Here is a 22529-nt window from a genome sequence, read left to right as displayed (position 1 = left end):
TGGTTTGCCAAGCTTAATTCTGAATCGAGCTGGGAAGATTCACCCATCATTAGTTCACACCATGCCACATTGGTCTCCTTCATTTCTAAATTGGTTTGTAATGTCTCATGGCTAGGGGATCGGAAATAGGCCTGCTGTAGGCGGAGCTCTAAACTGCATGCTTCTCTGACCTATAAGCTGAATCTGCCAGAAATTGGAGAATTTCTGAACTGGAAAAATGATGATAGATGATAGATAGATGATAGATAGATAGATAGATAGATAGATAGATAGATAGATAGATGGATGGATGGATGGATCACAATTATTACATAAGGGTTAATCAGACATCTCCAATGCTACTTCTGAAACTTTTGGAAAGCACTTGAAATTATGTTTCAAACAATGTAAAAGGTTTCAATTTTGAGAAGTTTATCTTGGCTTCAGTCTACTGAATTCTATTTATCACACCCCAGGGGATACATACATTCAAAATTGTGAAGATAGTTTACAACTAAGATGGGGATCTAGTTTCCCCCTCTTATCTGGGAACAGATTCACACAGAAATAAGTAATGTAAATATTTTCACTGTTTATATGATACATGCATAGAATAGATTTTTTATTTATATTTCCTTCTAATATTCCTTTTGGGGCTACATTTAAGATCCTGAACACAGCTATCCATAAATATCCCTTATTTCAAGATTAGAACTATCAGTTCCATGAAGATAAAAATATCACATAGGTTAGAAAAAAAATATACAGATTGTGTTAAAGATAACAATTGTTTACAAAGTAATCCTACGGCCCTAGACAGTGTCTGAGGTGCCATAGGAGGCTGCCAATATCCTACTCCATGCCCATAGATAGAGCTACGAACATGGGACTTCCCCACGCCTCCCCCTCCTCCCAGCCACCTGTAGTGGCTCCTCTTTCCAAGGTCACAACAGCAACCTCAGAAGAAGATAGGGAGGGTAGAAAGGAAGTGTGCTGGTGTGTAGGGAGGGGAGAGAGGAGGAGAGGCCAGGATATGCAGGATCCTAAAGCCTTCCTGCCACCTGTCCCTCCCACCATGAAGTAAGTCAGCTAGATGAGCTGAGAGGCTCATCCAGAGCCAATCTACATGGTCAATTTAATGTGGAGGGAGAGCACATCTTGGTCGTTAGTGACAGATGACTCTGTCACCAATCCGCAGCCATCCCACCACTTCCCTCTACAAAAGGTGCATTTTCCAAAAGTCCTTTTAGTGTGTTTTTCTTAAATGCGGCACTGGGGTGCTTCCAACTGCAGTGTGACACATCTCCCCACATTATATGCTGGGCATGGCTAATGATCATAGAATCATAGAATAGTAGGGTTGGAAGGGGCCTACAAGGCCATCAAGTCCAACCCCCTGCTCAGTGCAGGAATCCAAGTCAGAGCATCCCCGAGAGATGGCTGTCCAGCCTCGTCTTGAATGCCTCCAGTGTGGGAGAGCCCACCACCTCCCTAGGTCATTGGTTCCATTGTCGTATTGCTCTAAGAGTCAGGAAGCTTTTCCTGATGTTCAGCCAGAATCTGGCTTCCTGTCACTTGAGCCCATTATTCCGTGTCCTGCACTCTGGGATGATCAAGAAGAGATCCTGGCCTTCTTCTCTGTGACAACCTTTCAAGTACTTGAAGAGTGCTATCATATCTCCCCTCAGTCGTCTCTTCTCAAGGCTCAAAATGCCCAGTTCTTTCAGTCTCTCTTCATAGGGCTTTGTTTCCAGTCCTCTGATCATCTTTGTTGCCCTCCTCTGAACCCTCTCCAGTTTGCCTGCATCCTTCTTAAAGTGTGGTGCCCAGAACTGGACAGAGGACTCCAGATGAGGCCTAACCAGCGCTGAGTAGAGGAGAACAAGTACTTCCCGGGATTTGGAAGCGATGCTTCTATTAATGCAGCCCAAAATAGCATTTGCCTTTTTTGCAGCCACATCACATTGTTGGCTCATATTCAGCTTGTGATCGACAACAATTCCAAGATCTTTCTCACTTGTAGTGTGGTTGAGCCACGTATCCCCCATCTTGTAACTGTGCATTTGGTTTCTTTTCCCTAGGTGCAGAACTTGGCATTTATCCCTATTAAATGTCATTCTTTTGTTTTCTGCCCAGCGCTCCAGTCTATCCAGATCACTTTGAATTTTGCTTCTGTCTTCCAAATTATTAGTTGTGCCACCCAATTTTGTGTCATCTGCAAATTTGATCCGCATTCCCTGTACCTCTTCCATTGAAGAGCACTGGGCCCAGGACTAAGCCCTGCTATTTCATACATTTCTGATATGGCCTGGCAGGGACCTAGTCAACAGGTGGGGCTCCCCCTTCCCCCCCTTTCCCCCCCATGCCCTCTGTTTCCCCATTCACAGTAGGTCTGCTTTTCCATTCAGAATATGTAGCCTATATTACCATAAAAGCGCACCAGTGCTATTTCTACCCTCCACAGCTGTGCAGTAGTAGCTTTCACCATTCACAGTGAAAATCACTAGCCCCTATTTTCTATTCATAAAAGTGCAATTGCGCTATTTCTAGCCTTCAGAATTGAGCAGTAGTTGCTTTCCCCATTCTATGCAACCTTATTTCAGAGCGCAATAGCAAAGGGGAGCTTGGACAGGTGTGGGGGCAAATTATTATTATTATTATTATTATTACATTTCTATACTGCCCAACAGCCAAAGCTCTCTGAGCAGTTTACAAAGAATTAAAAACATTAAAAATACAGTATACAGAGATTAAAAGCCATTTACATAAAAAACACACAACCAGATAATATACACAAACGAACATATATGTAAAACAACTTCAAACAAGCAATCTCAAAGCAGACAACCATAACTATAAAACATTCCAGGATCGATTAAAACTTATCATATGCTGGCAAATGCCTGGGAGAAGAGAAAGGTCTTAACCTGGTGCCGAAAAGACAATAATATTGGTGCCAGGCAGGCCTGATAAGGAAAATCATTCTATAATTTGACCATATATACTCTCTCCCAGGCACATAACAGGATCCTAAGCCAAAAAAAACTCAGCAACCAACCCCCCACACATAGAAGCCGCAAAACCAGTCACCCCAGTGTTAAGGGGGTGGCCCTTGCCCTTGTGTCTCCCCCAAGGTGGCTCCCCCCAAAGGAGCGACTCCCCCCAAAGGGGCAGCCCTGCTTCGGTGTCACTGCCACCCCCCATCAGAGCTGGGCAGATAAGAGTCTTCCCCAGGAACTTGGGCCCAGCCAGCTCGAATCAGCAGTAATGAGCACGAGGGAGGTTTTTTCCCCCTCCTCAGCTCCAGCCAGGGGGGTGGCTTCTGTCTGGCAGCAGCACAGACCCAGGCAGGGCCAATAAAATCTTAAGTTGGCCCACCTGCCTCTGTTCGATGTCCCAGCTGCCTTCCCTTGCTCGGCCCAGGCTTTGAACAAGCCTCTCTCTTTTGCTGAGCAGCACCTCCGGGGTTTTAGCCCTTCCATTTCCAATACATCAAAGCGCAGTAGCACACTTTCAATCAGTCGGGATACCATGGTGGAGGATTTAACCCTTTCATATTTCTCAGCTTCTTTTTCCTGTTCATCTTGTAATCTTAATCTTTTAACCTCTGAACTGTAAATGTAAAGGAAAGGAGGAACAGGAAGCATTTAAGCCTCCGCCCTCTTTATCCTGCCTTGCCTGGCTCTGGCCAGCAGGGCATAAGATAAGACAGAGGGCTGTGATCTCAGAGTCGTCTGTCTATCGATTAGCAGTCCCTTAGGATTGCACTCTGAGGGAGCAATCCTATGGCTGCTAGTCGCAGGCAGCTCAGAGCAGCTTCACGCTCCATGCTTGGAAGAGGAGCTTGGAGCAGCGGAAATGAGGCATTCGGGGGGGCATCCCGAGGCAGGGAAAGTGGAAATGTCAGTACAATACCTCCAATGTGTCGTCTGGCAGCAGCTTCCCCCACTCCACCTTCCACGGTTAGACAGCTGAAATTGGCTGTCTAGCTGCAAATGCAGGATGGCTGAAGCACAGAGGGGACAATCCCCTCCAAGCTTCTCCTGCCCTGCAGTAGGTAGGTGGTCACCTCCAAATTTGGAGGCAGCCACCTATTCCGATAGGGTTGAGCCCTTAATTCTGAAAAATAAGAGAGATGGAGGTGTAACGGCTAGAGAAGAGGAAAGGAAGACTGGTGAGTCTTTATTGCAGGGATGGAGAGCCTGTGGCCCATGGACCAGATATAGCTTGCAGTAATTCCCCATCTGGTCTGCTCGCTTCTTCCCCAGGCCTGCTCCACACCTTCTGGCAGGGAAAAGCTCTTATCTCCAATCAGCTGCTGATCGGAGATAAGAGCTTTCCCCTGCAGTGGAGAGGGGACAAGTTCTGGGTAGGAAGCTGCTGAGTGATTCATTCCTGCAGCTTGTCCTTCTTACTTGTGTATAAACTTGCGGAGTCTTGCCCTGCTTACTTGTGAGTAGACATGCAAAGCTTGGGATGATATTTGGAAGGGCTGCTGGGTGGTTCAGTGTTGCTTACATCAGAGTAGACAAGTAGAAGCCTTGTCCTGCTTACTTCTGAGAAGGCTTAAAGTCAGTAATAATCACATTTTGGCCATTTCCACTTTGCCTTTGGCTCCACACACAGATGGAACATGGAGCCGCAAGACTTTTCTCAAATTGGGATTTGGCCTTCAGGGTGAAAAAGATTCCCCACCCGGATGTACTGACTTTGTCTAATCCATCTTCCTTGTTTCCTGAACTGGTAAATCTAACAACTGAATTCTTGCCTCTATAAGGATTCTTAATAAACTGGAATAAGTCAGTAATCTTACCTACCAACTATAAAAAAATAGAACCTGTTCTACAAAGTTGTCTCCTGCAGATGAATTCTAATATTATTCTTGCCTCTAAGAATTCTTGCCTATATAAAGATTCTTAATTCTTCCCTCTAAAAGGATTCTTGCCTCGATTCTTGCCTCTGTTGTTGTTGTTGTTCAGTTGTTCAGTCATGTCCGACTCTTCGTGACCCCATGGACCATAGCACACCAGGCCTTGCTGTCCTGTACTCTCTCCCGGAGTGTGCTCACGTTCATATTCATTGCATCGGTGATGCTATCTAGCCATCTCATCCTCTGCCGTCCCCTTCTCCTTTTGCCTTCAGTCTTTAACAGCATCAGGGTCTTTTTCAGAGAGTTTTCTCTTCACATTAGGTGGCCAAAATATTTGAGCTTCAGCTTCAGTATCTGTCCTTCCAATGAGCACTCAGGGTTGATTTCCTTTAGGATGGACTGATTTGACCTCCTTGCAGTCCAGGGGACTCGTAAGAGTATTCTCCAGCACCACAGTTCGAAAGCATCCATTCTTCGGCACTCAGCCTTCCTTATAGTCCAGCTCTCACAGCCATACGTTGCTACTGGGAAAACCATAGCTTTGATTAGACAGACCTTTGTCGGCAAGGTGATGTCTCTGCTTCTTACTATGCCCTCTAGGTTTGCCATAGCTTTCCTCCCAAGGAGCAAGCGTCTTTTAATTTCATGGCTACAGTCACTGTCTGCGGTGATCTTGGAGCCCAAGAAAATACAATCTGTCACTGCTTCCATTTCTTCCCCTTCCATATGCCAGGAAGTGATGGGGCCAGATGCCATGATCTTCGTTTTTTAATGTTGAGTTTCAAACCAGCTTTTGCACTCTCCTCTTTCACCCTCAACAAGAGGCTTTTTAGATCTTCTTCACTTTCTGCCACTAGGGTGGTATCGTCTGCGTATCTGAGGTTGTTGATAATTCTCCCAGCAATCTTAATTCCGACCTGTGATTCATCCAACCCGACGTTTCTCATGATGTACTCTGCATATAAGTTAAATAAGCAGGGCGACAATATGCAGCCTTGTCATACTCCTTTCCCAATTTTGAACCAATCGGTTGTTCCATGTCTGGGTCTTACTGTTGCTTCTGGACCCTCGTACAGGTTTCTCAGGAGACAGGTAAGGTGGTCTGGTACCCCCATCTCTTTCAGAATTTGCCACAGTTTGTTGTGATCCACACAATCAAAGGCTTTAGCGTAGTCAATGTAGCAGAAATAGACGTTTTTCTGGAATTCTCTTGCTTTCTCCATGATCCAGCGAAAGTTGGCGATTTGATCTCTAGTTCCTCTGCCTCTTCGAAACCCAGCTTATACTTCCGGTAGTTCTCGGTTCGCATACTGCATAAGCCTAGCTTGTAGGATTTTGAGCATAACCTTGCTGGCATGTGAAATGAGCGCAATTGTACAGTAGTTTGAACACTCTTTGGCATTGCCCTTCTTTGGAATTGGAATGTAAACTGACCTTTTCCAGTCTTGTGGCCACTGTTGAGTGTTCCAAATTTGTTGGCATATTGAATGCAGCACTTCAAAAACAGCATCATCTTTTAGGATTTTAAATAGCTCAGGTGGAATACTGTCATCTCCCCCCGCTTTGTTGTTAGTAATGCTTCCTAAGGCGCACTTGACTTCACTCTCGAGGATGTCCAGCTCAAGTTCAGTGAGCGCACTATCATGGCTATCAGGGACATTCAAATCTTTCCTTTATAGTTCTTCTGTTTATTCTTGCCACCTCTTCTTCATCTCATCTGCTTCTGTTAGGTCCATGCCTTCTTTGTCCTTTATCATGCCCGTCTTTGCACAAAACGTTCCCTTGAGATCTCCGATTTTCTTGAAAAGATCTCTAGTCTTTCCCATTCTGTTGTTTTCCTCGATTTCTTTGAATTGTTCATTTAAAAAGGCCTTCTTGTCTCTCCTTGCTGTTCTCTGGAACTCTGCATTCAGTTGGATATATCTTCCCCTTTCTCCCTTGCTTTTCGCTTCCCTTCTTTCCTTAGCTACTTGTAAAGCCTCCTCAGACAGCCACTAGGCTTTCTTGCATTTCTTTTTCTTTGGGATGGATTGAGTTGCTGCCTCCTGAACAGTGTTACAGACCTCTGTCCATAGTTCCTCAGGCACTCTGTCTATCAGGTCTAATCCCTGAAATCTATTTGTCACCTCCACTGTATATTCATAAGGGATATGATTTAGGTCATACCTGAATGGTTTAGTGGTTTTCCCTATGTTCTTCAATTTAAGCTGAAATTTTGCAAGAAGCAGCTCATGATCTGAGCCACAGTCAGCTCCAGGTCTTGTTTTTGCTGACTGTATAGAGCTTCTCCATCTTTGGCTGCAAAGGACATAATCAATCTGATTTCAATATTGACCATCTGGTGATGTCCATGTGTAGAGTCACCTCTTGTGCTGTTGGACATGCCTCTGTAAGGAATCTCAATTCTTGCCTTTCTAAGGAATCTCAATTCTTGCCTCTATATGAATTCTTAATAAACTGGAATAAGTCAGTAATCTTACCTACCAACTATAAGGAAATAGAACCTGTTCCACAAGGTTGTCTACTCCAGGTTAATTTTAACATTATTAAATACTTATAGTTAATTACAGTTACCAATTTGTCAAAATCATTGCAAACCTGGATCTTTGGTTACAGGATATTAAATGCATTTCATTTCAGTGAGGAATAAGCATTATAAAAATGGCAATTTTGCTTTGTATAATTTACTTTCCACAGTATAGAATCTAAAAAGCAGGAACTATTGTCACACATGAATTCACTCCACCCTGATAATAATTTATGTGTACAAAAGTTATGATGTTTACATATACCAAATATATGCCTTTGTTTGAATAACACTGACAAAATTCTGCTGTGTACTTTACTATTTCATTGTAATAATAAGTATTTTGCAAAACTGTGTTCAATATTCATGACAATTTTTATTTAATAGATAACATGAATCCTGTTTACCATAAAATCTAACTTCTATATGAATTTAAGAATCTTACTGAATTCCTTGACCCCAAAAACATATAGTCCTAAACCAGAATGATATCTGTAAGTGTTTTAGGAGCCAAAATAGGTGCCGTTAAAATTTGGCGGCAGCCATTTTGAAAGTTAGCTAGAAAATCTGTTCCAGACTATGGTGATGTCTACCCAAGTTTTTCTCATTCTCTTATACATATACTAGGTGGTTTTGTTGGTTAGACAAATCAGAATAGAATTTTTTTAAGGGACTTCATTACAGAATCAAAACTAATTGTTACCATACATGTTCAGAATAAGCATTTTTATAATGCTTATTCCTCACTGAAATGAAATGCATTTAATATCCTCTAACCAAAGGTCCAGGTTTGCAATGATTTTGACAAATTGGTAACTGTAATTAACTATAAGTATTTAATAATGTTAAAATTAACCTGGAGTAGTCTTCAAACTACATCAGAGAATAAGCCTTTCCAGAACATGGATGACCTGGGGGGGGTGCAGATTTGGTTAAAGTGCTAAGGAAAACATGTACGCAATACTGCATCAAAATCTGAAACCAAAATCCAACAAATTCAATTAACAGAAGTGTTCCCCATTCCACCATCTGCAAGCAAAATTTCTTTCAAAGACATACCTGCAAAGCAACGAGTTGGTAGGTCCAAAGATCCATGGGTACAGGCACTGCAGGGCTTAGAGGCCACTATGCAATACGAACAGAAGTACGTTGTTAAAATTAAATTCACACATGAATAGCATGTGCAAGGAAGACATTCTCAGAACAGCAGAGAAGATGACAGTTGAGCAGTATTCTCTACAGTTGCAGTTGCTGCAGTATTTTTAAATTTTTTATTTTGCCCAAAGGAACAGACTTGAAGAGTAAGAAAACAGAGGATGTTCATGCAAAGGTCAGCTCTCACCATACAGAACTGGGCTCATTGTAAGGAGTCGGATCAGGATCATATGCTGCTACTTTAAAATGTCAAGGAAGCTCTATGTGTCCCATGCCTTGATTGGCAAACTGAAAACTGTAAATATTTTTTAAATTAAATTTCCAGTGAATTACACACTTCCTAAAGGACTTGTACTTATGCAAGTGTAAACTTCTAAGGACTTATCCAGTGGTACAAAGCTAGTACCATTTCAATACGATCTCACTTTTAATTTGTTTAAATGTATGTGTTTATTTATTACATTTTTAAACCACTCAATAGCTGAAGCATTCTGGGAGCTATTCTTCATGAAGGATTTACTGCGCACTAATCATTCCCTACTCATGGTAATTTTCCAGTTCTTTAGACAATGTCATGACCTCCAATTTCGCTTCTGTTTTTATACAGCACTTGGGGGGAGGGGGTTAGAGCAGGGAAAATGCAGTATTATTTGTGAAAGTGAAAGAAAATGCTTTCTCCATAAGGGTAATTCCACTATTCCACTATACCACAGTACCACCTAGCGGTTATATATCAGAAAAGCAGGAAAGGAAATACTCTTCATGTAGTGCTCAGATCTCAGTTCTGTGACAGAACTGATTAACAGCCTCATGCAGAAAAGCGGTGTGTGTGTGTGTGTTTGTGTGTGCACACACACACACAGTCTCCTCTTATATGAATACATGAAAGCTCATACTATCCAGACCAAGCCTAATTATCTTTAGGAAACTACGTGAAACCTTTCTATTTGAATTGGGGGTTGTTATTCATTGGGATGACCTTCCTGTCATTGGGTTGGATCCTAACTTCCCTTCCATAAGTAGAACAGATTTAATGGAATGGGGCTTTCCTGACTCTCCTTTCCTCTGTAGTCCCTACACCTCCCTGAAAATCTACTTCTGTGTGTTGTGGAACCCTTGGGAATGGTGTTAGATATAGTGCAGTGAGCCGCCTGGAGATGGAGGTGGAGTTGGTAGGAAACAAAAGGAGGAGCAACATAGGATCCAAGACATCAGATACATCTACACTAATAGTGCAATCTTATCCATGTCTTCTCAGGTGTATGTCCCACTAAGTTCAAAAGTGCTTACTACGTGGTCCCCTTTAAAACCAATGGGACAAGTTAGTCAAGACTTAAGTCCCATTGATTTCAGTGGGAATGAAATGCAACTAACTTTGTCTGGATCCAAGTCTTTGGGCATCTCTACACCAGCCTAAAATCCTGCATTTAGAACAGAGCTTTCTGCTTCTGTTTTAAATGCAGGATTACAATGACTCCCTTTTTCACCTGCTTCCTTTTCCCCTACCACCTTCCTCCTCCTTCTACCTGTATCTGAGTCTTCCACTGTCTTTCACTGATCTCGCTCCTCTCCTTGCTGTTCTTCTTCTTTTCATGGAGGGAACTCAAGTGGAACACATCAGGGTATTTTGATAACTCATTATCTGTGATCTATTTAAAAATGGAACAAAGGGCATTTAGTGCAGGAGAAGCCTTGAAGGATCACAGCGTCATGTAAAGAGCCCGCAAACTTCCGTGAGGGAGCAACCTCAATCGCAGGATAAAAGCTCTGTGTGAAGAAAGCCTTTGTCTGCAACTTCTCCCAGAAGTTGTAGAACTAACTTTATTTTCAGAGCTGTAGAGAGGGTGTGCCCATCTTTGAACCAGAACATTTACTCTGTTTTAAGGTGGTGGCTCTGGGCAACACTCCTGATTGGTTGCATGATGTGGAAGGTCCAGGAGTGTAAATCAGTCTGGCAAGAGAGAGTACTTGGAACTGCATTTCTTATGCAGCCAACAGAAAGTTACTCTGTTAAAGCACTGATATCTATATCTTTCCACATGCTCATTATGGCTCACAAGAAAATTTTAAAATGTAATTCAAAACATCGCTAATGTGGAGAGTAATAGACAAGGGATAGCCCATTTGGGGATCTTAACAAATGATGGTTTGGGTCTGTGAAAGTGTATTTGATTGCACACCCAGTTATAGTCCAAAGCTTAAATTCAGCCTCTGTGTCCATGTCTGTATTGTTTAGATTCCTGGTGGTAAAGAGCAGGGCATTATGCAAAGTGTAGGTTCTGTGCAGCAATAAAGACAACAGACATAGCTCTTAGACCTTATAGTGAAATCCTGTGAGAAAGGGAAGGGTAGTTTTGTATCACATATTCAACAAAAACATAGACAATATATCTCTCCTCCTCTTTCCTTTGAGATTTTAATATGAGAGCAAAATGGAGATTGGATTGTTGAATTCAGTAATTACTGAATACAGATTGAAGGTCAAATATGAGGATAATTGGCACTCCAAATCCGTTTTGTTAGACCAGGGATGGGCAGACAGTATATCAGGATGTAGCGGTAGAGCTCCCAGTGATTTGATCAGTAAGGGTTTCTGACTCCCATTCGTTTACCAGTAGAGACAACAAAAAACTTTTTTCTCTCCCCCTAAATTAGGCTGCTGAAATCAAGAAATATTTGAGGGGTAGGGGACAGGCATAGATCTGTATGTGAAAGGACTTGTGTAAGCTCCAGTTCTGGTCATAAAAACTAATTCCTGGGCTACGCATGTGCGCAGACACACCTTGTTCTTCATTTCTATGCCCACATTTCTGAGCCATTATTTTACACTGGCACTGATTGGTGGACCACAGGATTCTAGTAAAAAAAGAAAACCAATGTAAATCCTGCAAGCCTAAAATCCACCCACCCATGTTAGACCTTCAGAATCTGGGAAAATGTTGATCATTACACCATCTCTCCCTCTCTTTTCCAAACCTCATAATTTGATCTAAAATTTGAAACTGAAAATCGGGAGCATGCTGCAGCCCTTCTCATAGTGCAAAAATGAAACACCACAGCTGCCTGCCTTGACTGTGAGGATTACCAAGAAGCCCAGGGAAATGCAGATGGAGCAAATTAAAAGATCCCATGCAGATTACAGCAGTGTGCTCTGCATTATCTGTTCATGCCCTCTGCAAATCCAAATCCAAATCTTTCCTGAGGGTAGGAGAGGCCTTGGCTGTAAAAAAAAAAAAGGGGGGGGGGCTTTTCAGTTCATTTTTGAACTTTGGCTACAGAAAACCTGGTTTCCTTTAATGTGAAATCTCAGCTTCAAGGAACCCTTTTCCTGTCAACATCATGCAACTAAAAACAGAAGGACGTCTAGTTGCTGTCGTTATTTTAATCTTCAGTCCCTGGGTGTGTTGGTTGCCTGCCCAGATGCTTTGACTGACATATATCTCAAAATACTTTATAGTACTAAATTATGCATACATGTGAGGAAAGCAAGGAATAAAATAAAAAGCCAACTTCTTTTGTAAAAGCCACCTGAACTATAAAAAACATAAAAGCCCAAACAAAACAAAAACACTGGTCCCACTATGCCAGACTGCCACTGTGCCAAGGCTGCCATGTAACAATCCTGTTGCTATGTTCTTGCAGCAGTAAAATCACAGTACAAGAATACCAGTACAAACAAAACCAACACTGACTAGAAGTGTCACAAGAAATTGAGTGGGAGCTTGCATGAATGAACTTCCATGCTCAACAGCTGAAAGCAGAATAGCAGTGGGATTTCTCTCTCTCTCTCAAACACACACACACACACACACACACCACCAGCCCATTCTGATCCCCAAGGGGAAAGGCTTTCCTTGGGGAAAAGCCAGGTTGCAGTAGCAGATAGTGGCAGTGGTGGGATCTGGTGGTGACAGCTCCAGTGGTGGATAACAATACTGATTATTGTCCATGAACCCAACCAGCAGCTAGGCTCTGACTGAGAATGGGAAGCCAACTGGATGAGGAGGACTAGCAGCACAAGCCACTGAGGTGCTGAACCCAGAGTCTAGCTGCAACACCAAACCTGAGTCAGTGCCTTTGACACAGGAGCCTTCAAGCCAGAGAACCCTGAACTGGAACCCTCAGAGGCAACACCTCCTGAGCCAGATTATCTCAAAGGGCTGGCCCTCTCTAAACCAGAGGCCTGACACTCCCTAGTGCCTTCTTGCCAGCACAGGCAATGCACAGCAAGAGCTGACAAACAGGCAATACACTGCTAAGCTGCAGGCCACAGGACTGCTCCTTTAAGGGCACAATCCTATCTAGATAGCTGGCCGCCTCTGAACTCGGAGGCAACTGCCTATCCAAAGCAGGGCAGGAGAAGCACGGAGAGGATCATTCCCTCCATGCTTCTCCTGCCCTGCTTTTTCTGCTAGATAGCACTATTGGAGACACTGTATTGCGGTGGTTCCGGTCCTTCCCCTCCGGCAGGTACCAGAGGGTAGCACTGGGAGAGGAGGTTTCGGACCCGTGGTCACTTACTTGTGGGGTGCCACAGGGTTCCATCCTCTCCCTGATGCTATTTAACATCTATGTGAAGCCACTGGGGGCTATCATGAGGAGGTTTGGGGTGCAGTGTCATCAATATGCGGATGACACGCAGCTCTACCTCTCATTCAAATCTTCACCAAGGTTGGCTGTAGAATCCCTGTCCAAATGTCTGGAGACAGTGAGTGGCTGGATGGGGAGGAATAAGCTGAAGCTGAACCCTGACAAGACCGAGGTACTTTTGGTGGGAGACAAGAGGAGGCTGGGGGATGTTGACCTGGTGTTGAATGGGGTACGGCTACCCTTGAAAGACCAGGTCCGCAGCCTGGGGGTCATTTTGGACTCCCAGCTGTCCATGGAGGCTCAGGTGTCAGCTGTGAGCCGGACAGCGCTGTATCAACTCCATCTGATACGGCGGCTGTGCCCCTTCCTTCCCGACCATCTGCTCCCATCATGCCCTGGTCTCCTCTCATTTAGACTACTGTAATGCACTCTATGTGGGGTTACCCTTGAAGATGGTTCGGAAGCTGCAGCTGGTACAGAACGCAGCGGCTCGCCTGATTAAAGGCAGCCGCCGGCGAGATCACATCACTCCAGTGCTAAAGGAGTTGCACTGGTTACCAGTTGTTTTCTGGGCCAAATTCAAGGTGTTGGTTTTGACCTTTAAAACCCTATATGGTTCCGGCCCAGCCTATCTTAAGGAGCGCCTCCAGCAACACCAGACAGGCCGCTTAACAAGATCAGCCTTGGATGGCCTTCTCTCTGTCCCATCAGTCAGGACAGCTAGACTGGTGGGGATGAGGGAGAGGGCCTTTTCTGTGGTGGCCCCCACTCTGTGGAACTCCCTCCCTAGGGAACTCCGTCATGCCCCCTCTTTAATGAGCTTCCGTCGTGCATTAAAAACATGGTTGTTCAGGCAGGCATTTGGGGTGGGTTAGGGTATTTAAAAAAAAAAATTATGGTAGAATTTTATTGTTTTAAATTGTTTTATGGTGTGTTGTACATCGCCCAGAGTGGCTGGGTGACCAGCCAGATGGGCGATTAATAAATTTAATAAATAAATAAATAGCCGATTGCAGCTGTCTAGCCACAGGAGCACAGAGCGGGGAAGGAGGCTGCTGTATGACACATTGGATGTGTTGTACAGGCAGCTACGTTCTCCACGCCCCAGAACACCCCCAGCCATGCCCCTTTCCAGCCCCTACGTGCTCCTCTAGCAAGCACAGAGGGTGGAGCTGTTCCACGCTGCCTCGGAGGCAGCACAGAAGTGGGGAGAGTTGGTTTTCCGGGAACCAACCTCGGAGCGTGGGCTCCGAAGTCAGTTCCCAGAAAACAGCATATCCTATGGCCATCTAGCCACTGTCTAGCGACCATAGGATTGCTCGCTAAGGCTCTCCACTCTTCAGCCTGGTTCACACATAGCAACAACCCAGAGTATGGGTTGTGTACGGTTTGAATGAGTTTCATTTAATAGTGGGTTGTTGTTGAACCATCAGTTGTCATTATGTGTGAACCCTGAATTATGGTTTAACTATGGGTTATTAACCACAAACAACCCAGGAAGACAACCCATAGTTTGTTGTTGGGTTGTAAACTCTGGGTTGATCGTGGTTAGCAAACCGTAGTTAAACCACAGTGCAGGGTTTGCATGTAATGACAACCCATGATTCAACAACCCATGATTCAATGACAACCCATACTCATCCTGTTCATTACGTGTGAACCAGGTCTTCAGGAAGTGGGCAGAGCCTAGGAGGGATAGTTTGGCTCAAGAGGGATAAAAGCCCCCAGTTCAATTGCAGAGCTTTTCAGAGCAAGTTGTCTGCTCGGAGCTATCCAAGGTCCTGCAACTCCAACCTGACACTGACCGAGCCAGTGTCACACTCGTGATCAGGGGCAGGGCCTCTTACAGGGTTGTTGGAAGGATTGCAACAAGATAACACATAACAAATGCCCCAGAAATGCAACAGAAATGCTAAGTTCGCAACACATGATCAAACTGTGGGTCTCCTACACTGACCCAATAAAATTAATACACTCTATTCTCTGGGCACAAGAGATCTTTGCAACATCTGATAGGTGAATTTGAACATGCCACAGCTGTTGTGCTGTCCTGCCATTTCAAAACTATAAGAAAGAAAAGCTTTAACTATTATTATGTTTGAATATTAGTATAACTAACCAGTATTGTGTAAGCACTACAGGAAAACAGAAATTGGGGGGAGGGAAGCAATTCTATTCACAATGGATGAGGGGAAGCTTTATTAGAAAAGAAAGGCAAATTGAAGAGTAAGAACTGTTAGCTTCCTGTCTCTTGCCTGCAGATTGTTATCCTTGGCAGGGAGCAAGTGGCTTTGTGCAAATTGGATTTAACCCAAGTAAAAGAACAAGCAGCCTTTCAGTCAAGCCAATGCATATTATTAATGTTCAACAAAATGCTGAGAAGATGTATAAATAAAATTATGCAGATAAAGACCAGTCTTAAACTTTTTTTTTTTATTTTCTCATCTGCAAAGGGAAAGTGACTGTTTTGAGAGGTGCATGTTTTTGATAGCAAAAATGATAGTGTGTGTGTGTGTGTGTGTGTTTCAGTAAAATAGACCCATGGGAGGTTATGTGACACCTGTAGATGAGTCCCAGATGGGACTCTGGCAGTGATCCAGTGCTGCTGAAGAACTATCTGGGCTGAAAACATCTCTGCTTCACACACACACACACACACACACACACACACGACCCTGAATGAGAACTTTCCTGTCAGCAGCCGGAGGAAGGATCTGCTCAGTTCTTGCATCAGCCAGACAAGAGAGTGGGAATGCCCAGCTGCTAGGCAAAATAATGGAGGAGGAATATTTGCAGGGATGGGGATAGTAGTACTCATGCTAAAATATTGCTTAATATCTATTTTTTTTCCCCAATCCACAAATTACAGAATGCAGTAGGTGGATGCATACAGCTGTGCAAGTGAGTCTCTCCACATTTGGTCATCAAACAGATAGTTGGATGAATGCTGGCATGGAACTTGGACAGTCAAACAGATTTAGAATGAGGGCTGAGTTTAATGAGTTCACTGGAACCAACAAAAGCAAAGTTTCTATATAAGGTTGCTCTGATCCAGCAAAGGAGATCTACATATGGAAGCCGGCTTATTGCTATGCCCATCCACTCCACCACTTGACTTGCCCAGTTCATCTTTTTTGTATGTATGGGATTGTGCAGTCCCATCTGGGTTGGGAGTTGGAGGCACTGCACTACAGTGGTTCCGCTCCTACTTGGATGGCCGATTCCAGAAGGTGGTGCTGGGGGATTATTGCTCTGTGCCATGGCAATTGTGCCACGGGGTTCCACAGGGCTCTATTCTATCCCCCATGCTGTTTAACATCTACATGAAACTGCTGGGGGAGGTTATCCGGAGGTGTGGGCTGAGGTGCCATCAATATGCGGATGACACCCAGCTCTACCTCTCTTTCTCATCAAACCCAGGTGAGGCAGTGGCTGTTCTGAACCAGTGCCTGGGCACGGTAATGGACTGGATGAGGGCCAATAAACTGAAACTCAATCCAGACAAGACGGAGGTACTGTTAGTGGGTGGTTCGTCTGCCCGGCTAGGTGATAATCAACCTGTTCTGGAGGGGGTTGCACTCCCCCTAAAGGATCAGGTTCGTAGTTTGGGGGTGCTCTTGGATCCAGAACTGTCACTTGAGGCACAGGTGAACTCAGTGGCACGGAGCACTTTTTATCAGCTTAGGCTGGTATACCAACTACGCCCTTATCTGGACAGAGATAGCCTAGCTACAGTTATCCATGCTCTGATAACTTCTCGTCTGGATTACTGCAATGCGTTATACGTGGGGCTGCCTTTGAAAACGGTCCGGAAACTTCAGCTGGTCCAAAATAGGGCAGCAAGATTGTTAACAGGGACTGGCCTGCGAGCTCATATTACGCCAATACTTTTCCAGCTGCACTGGCTGCCGGTCCATTTCCGGGCCCGATTCAAAGTGCTGGTGTTAACATTCAAAGCCCTTAACGGCTTGGGGCCGGGTTATCTGAAGGATCGCCTCCTCCCATATGTGCCTGCCCGGACCTTAAGATCATCAGCAGCAGCCCTTCTCCGTGAGCCCCTGCCAAAGGAAGTGAGGCGGGTGGCTACTAGGAGGAGGGCTTTTTCTGTTGTGGCACCCCGGCTCTGGAATGAGCTCCCTAGTGAGGTTCGCCTGGCGCCTACATTGTACTCCTTTCGGTGCCAGGTGAAGACCTTTTTATTTTCCCAGGCATTTTAGCTTTCTAAATTTTTATCTTTGCTGTTTTAAATCTGTATTTTAAACTCCTGTACTGCTGCTAGGTTTTATTGTGGTTGTATTGTTATATTGTGGTTTTAATGTTCTATATATTTTAAATTGTTTTATTGTGTGTTGTTTGGTTTTAGTTTTTGTGAACCGCCCAGAGAGCTTCGGCTATTGGGCGGTATAGAAATAAATAAATAAATAAATAAATAAATAAATAAAATCTGGGGCCACTGAATGTATGCAGTTACAACTGGACCACAGCCAGTGTCTTTGAGGGTAATATTCAATGGAAAGTTCTAATAGCAGTGATCAATGGGAATTATACACTAACTTCAATACGAGGACAAGGGGGGGTTCTTTCTTTTTTAGAAGTAAATCATGTATGTATGTATGTATGTATGTATGTAATTTATATGCCACCCAACTGGTAGATGCCTATCTTTTCTATACTTGGTACATGGGCAGGCTGATCCTATAGACTTGTTGTGCTGGATGTTTGCTATACAAACACCAACACTAAGCACTCTCAGCAGCAAAGTAGAAACTACAAGAACCGACACAGAAAGCTAATGTGACAACACCAAAAGAGGCCTATTTAGCAACCTTGCGGTGGAAAAAATGAACACAGCAATAAACATTTCTGGAAGACACTAGGGACTGAGGGGAATGGAACTGGGGGGGTAGAATCCAAACACCCCCAGTTTGGAAACCTCACCCCAATACTATCTGAGCCCAAACGCCCTCCAGAATTCAGGCCAGATCATACTGAGTTTGCCACCAACCAGCCCTTGTGAAGGGAAGGGGAAACTAATAGGTCCAATAAAGGTTAGTGTCAGGGAACATTGCCCTCCCTTAATAATTACAAAGCAAGCTCCAGAAAGCTCACCAAAGTTGAAAGGCAATGTCAATACAGAGGAGAATCTGCAGAGGATGAAGTAGATGACCTCATGTTTAAGATAAGTTACACAAATTTAATGAAATGTAATAATAAAAGTGTAAGCTCATGCATTTGCAGATAATCCATGCACATTTTTATCAGCTGGATATTCTTCCCAAAGCAACAGCACAATAGATAAGATGTTAAGATCCTATTTGATTTCAACATGACTATGACCATAGTCTGAATTCCTATAGCTGACACCAGGATATTTACAAGTTAACCCAGAAAATAAGGAAAGGTCTTCATAGAGAATAATGTAATTGACTGGGAAAATTATGACTCAGATGACTCTTTAAATAAAAGTCAAACCAGATGGAAAGCATGGTAAATCTAGGGCTATACAGGACCAGAGATTCATGAGAATGAAAACATCGTGAGGAGCAATGTTCCATTTTGGCAAAAGGAGGAGGCTAATCAGTCATCATTTTGACAACGGCATGTGGATCAGAGGAACAGCTCCTGGCCAAATCAGATAGCAGCGGGAGTGCTGCCATTACATACTGCAGATAAAGGGAAATCATGATGGCTGTTACTGTCTGTTAAGGAAATGAATCAGTGCATATAATAATAAGCATAATTAATGATCACTACTGGAAAATTCAGAAATGCAGGGTAAGTTTTGATTAACAAGTGAACAAGTAAAACTCAGTCTTAATTTCCTTTTCCCAAGGCTATGAAGAGCCCCCCCCCCCTTAGGTTTTCCATGGAACAGGAGAAGAGCCCCTGCAGCAGGCCGCTTAGGGGCTTGAACCACCTCCCCCCAGCCATGAGCCACCACACATTCTCCCCACACACACAAACATTGGCCAGGGAGAGTCGTGCACTTCCCCTTCCTGGAAGGGGATCCTCTTGCCAGCTTCCCTTCCAGTGCTGAAGACAGAGGTGCTCTGGAGGCTTTTGTCTCATCATGGAGGCCACTAACGAGTGGCCCAGCTAGACATAAAAAATGAACATTTAATACCCTTTCAGCTGCAGGCCTATACCACCTTACCTAGGGGTAAGCCCCACTGAACTCTATGAGGCTTAGTTCTCAGTAGGCTTGTATAGGATTGCACTCTTAACCAGGCTTATGGCTGGAGGGAACATAAAGAGAGTAGCTGCTTGCCCAACTTCACGTGCACTTTGGAGTTTTTGCCTTTTTCCCCTCCACCTAATAGCAGCCCCTGTATTCTCAGACATGCCCGTTTTGAAACTCAAGGCATTTTTCAGATGCAGTTTACTATGCAGCTCAAGGAACTAGCATGAGTGTGAGCGGGAGCTAAAAGCTTCAAGCGTTCATCAACTGAAGAGCACTCACTTGTACATCCCCCCCCCCAATCTCTAGTATGAAGGGATACATCTGACCAAGAGCCAGACCACATGGCTCTGCTGGTTTTGTAGCCCTGTTCTACATCCTTCAAGTCTATAGCCTGGGCGTGAAAGATTACTGAACCTCTCTCCGCTGCATTTGCTCTCAGGTGCATGATGCTCTGTTATTCAACCCTCTCTTTTTTCCTCCCGATGCTCCTACCTTTGTGCCCTCTGCCGTGCTGCTCCCTCTGATGAGAATGACCACCTTCTCATAGGGGCAAATCCTTATGCCAAGCCTGTCTAGTTCAGTACTGTCTACACTTAACTGGCAGTGACTTTCCAAGGTTCCAGAAAGGAGTCGTCCCCAGCCTTACCAGGAAACTTTGAACCTGGGACCTTTGGCATGCAGAAGGGACCACTGAGCTATGGTAAGGATGTCAGAGAAATCCATTTGGGGGAGGTGGAGTTCATTGGGTTTTCCTAGGTTCAGCCCCTCCCCCGACTTTGTTTCACTTCCCGCTGCAGCGTCCGACTCAGTCTGCAGTGTATTGGGCGAGCTCACGGTTTTTCTGGACATTTCACACATTTTTTTTGCAGGTTCTGCAGTTTGCATAAATTTCTGAGTAATCTGTGCAAATTATGGCTGAATTTGCACAAATTGCACAGAAATTTGCACAAATTGCAGAACATGCAAAACAAAATGTGTGGGAAAAAGTCCCCAGAATTCGGGGGAAAGCCCATCGTTTGGCTTGCAAATGCAAATTGAGACGAACATGCTGCGGAACTGCCTTGAGTCAAAAAAGAAATGGATTTCACAGCGATGAACATCCCTAAGCTATGGCTGTTCCCCTCTCTCTGTTCTCCAAGCCTGTTCCCTCTCTTCCTGCTCTGTCTTGCTTCCTTGTTCCTCACTCTGCATTCTTTGCCTGCAACTCTACCATCATCACAACCATGATTTTCTCCTAGCTCATGCTGTCTAGCCCCATCTCCTTCTGCCTTATTAAGCTCTCTACGCTGTTTCTATGCTATTTCTGCACAAAAAGCCTAGATTATTGCTGGTACTATCTAAAGATTACAGCACAGTAGTAGCAGTGGAAGTGGTACTTAAGCTTATCACTTGATAAAGTTGCCTCCATTGACAGACCTTGCCATTACTTGATAAGAAGGCTATATCTGTGATGGCAATTTCACACAGTCATGCTATCCTATTACAGTTGCCCCTGTCCCATAATAGACATAGTTTTATGCTTTGACCACTTTACTGCCTGTATCCCAAGCTAGCTTGGAATCAGGCACTCCAACCCAACTCTGGTTACACTTTTTGAATGTATTTATGCTTGACTACGAGTGCCAGAATATGAATGAGGTTGTGCACTTGTGTGGATATCCCACTGAAAGAAATGTGGTGCTGTTAGACAACATCCACATTCAGATGCATATTTGGATTTGTACTGGATTTAAGCCTGTGGTTCCTGATCCAACATGTGATTATTTATTCAATATTGACACACCTTTGTTATTTAGCAGGGTTATACCAACCAAGGAAACAAAGAAACAACCCTGCAAAGATGACAAGTAAATCCATATACTGTATTCAGGGCTGCCAACTTCTTCCTTATTTAACGAGTGTACTCTCTTGATGTCAATGCAATCTTGTACATTTATTAATTTTGCTGCCTGGAGAGGAAAGTTAGGATATTAACAAATTAAATCTATTTAATGCACAATCCTATGCACGTTTAGACAGAGAAAAGTCCTACAACTCCAATCATCCCTCCAGCCAGCCATGCTTTCTGTCTAAACATGCATAGGATTGCACCCTTAATTCCAACATCCTTCCACAATAAGCTTATAAATTTCAATTGCAATTCTGCTAAAATGCTCCATTTTGTGTTAATGTTCAAGCCAGTACATTTTTAAATATTTGTTTTTATTCTTTGCTAGCCATACTGTTAGTGCTTTAGATATAGAAATAGTAAACAATAGTACTGGCCAAGTTCCACAGAAGAATAAAATTAACTCCTTGAGCTCAAAGGAACTTTGAATTGTGTTTTTCACAAAGCAATCCACTCATACATAGGACTGGTTGATTATATTTCTATTCCACCCCATAACTGAAGTTCTCTGGGCAGCATCCATAAAAATATGTTAAAATATAATATGAAGAACAAAAATGCAATTACAGTGCAAAACACATAATGAAAATTAAGCAATGATATTAAACAGAGAAAGGTCTTAAAACTTTAAAAAGACCCAACTGCAAAATCCATCTAAAGAGCTCCTTTAAAAGCCTGGGGAATTATTTCTTAAAAGTCTTCACCATGCAGCAAAAAAAGAATACAAAGTAGCCACCAGACAAGCCCCTCTGGGAACAACATTCCACAATGGAGCACAGAGAACCACCCACAGGATCTCACTTGGCACTGGCAGTCAGAGATGAGCCTCTGACAATGACCTCAAGATCTAGGTAAGAAAGAATGGGAGCAGGCACGCCTTCTGGTAACTAGCCCCCAAGTGATTTAGGGCTTTAAGGGTTAACACCAGCACTTTAAACTGGACCTGGAAACAGAATAGCAACCCCTGGAGCTTACAAAGCATTAGTGTAATATTTTCACAAACATACATAGTTGTTTATATAAAAACATTTTTAACTGCCCCTCATCAAAATTGATTCTATGGTAGTTTACAAGTGTGTGTGTACACACACACACACACACACACACACACACACCACAAATAGAAGATGAGACCAGAAGATAAAGGAGCATTCAACAACACTTAAAAATAATGTAGCAGCACAATCCTATGCATATTTACTTGCTGTTTTCCCACTGTTTTCAATGAGGCTTACTCCCAGGTAAGTGTGCCTAGGATTGCATCCTAAAAGTACTTCAAAAGCCCAAAAGAAGAAAAGTAGATGTGCCTGTCACCTACAAGAAAACAATGTTGGCACCA

This window comes from Heloderma suspectum, chromosome 2, assembly GCF_057233095.1.
Source record: "Heloderma suspectum isolate Gila_16-S chromosome 2, 16-S_ref, whole genome shotgun sequence".
Classification (NCBI taxonomy): Eukaryota; Metazoa; Chordata; class Lepidosauria; order Squamata; family Helodermatidae; genus Heloderma; species Heloderma suspectum.
The sequence above is the reverse complement of the archived record's forward strand: the minus strand, read 5'-3'. Positions refer to the sequence as shown.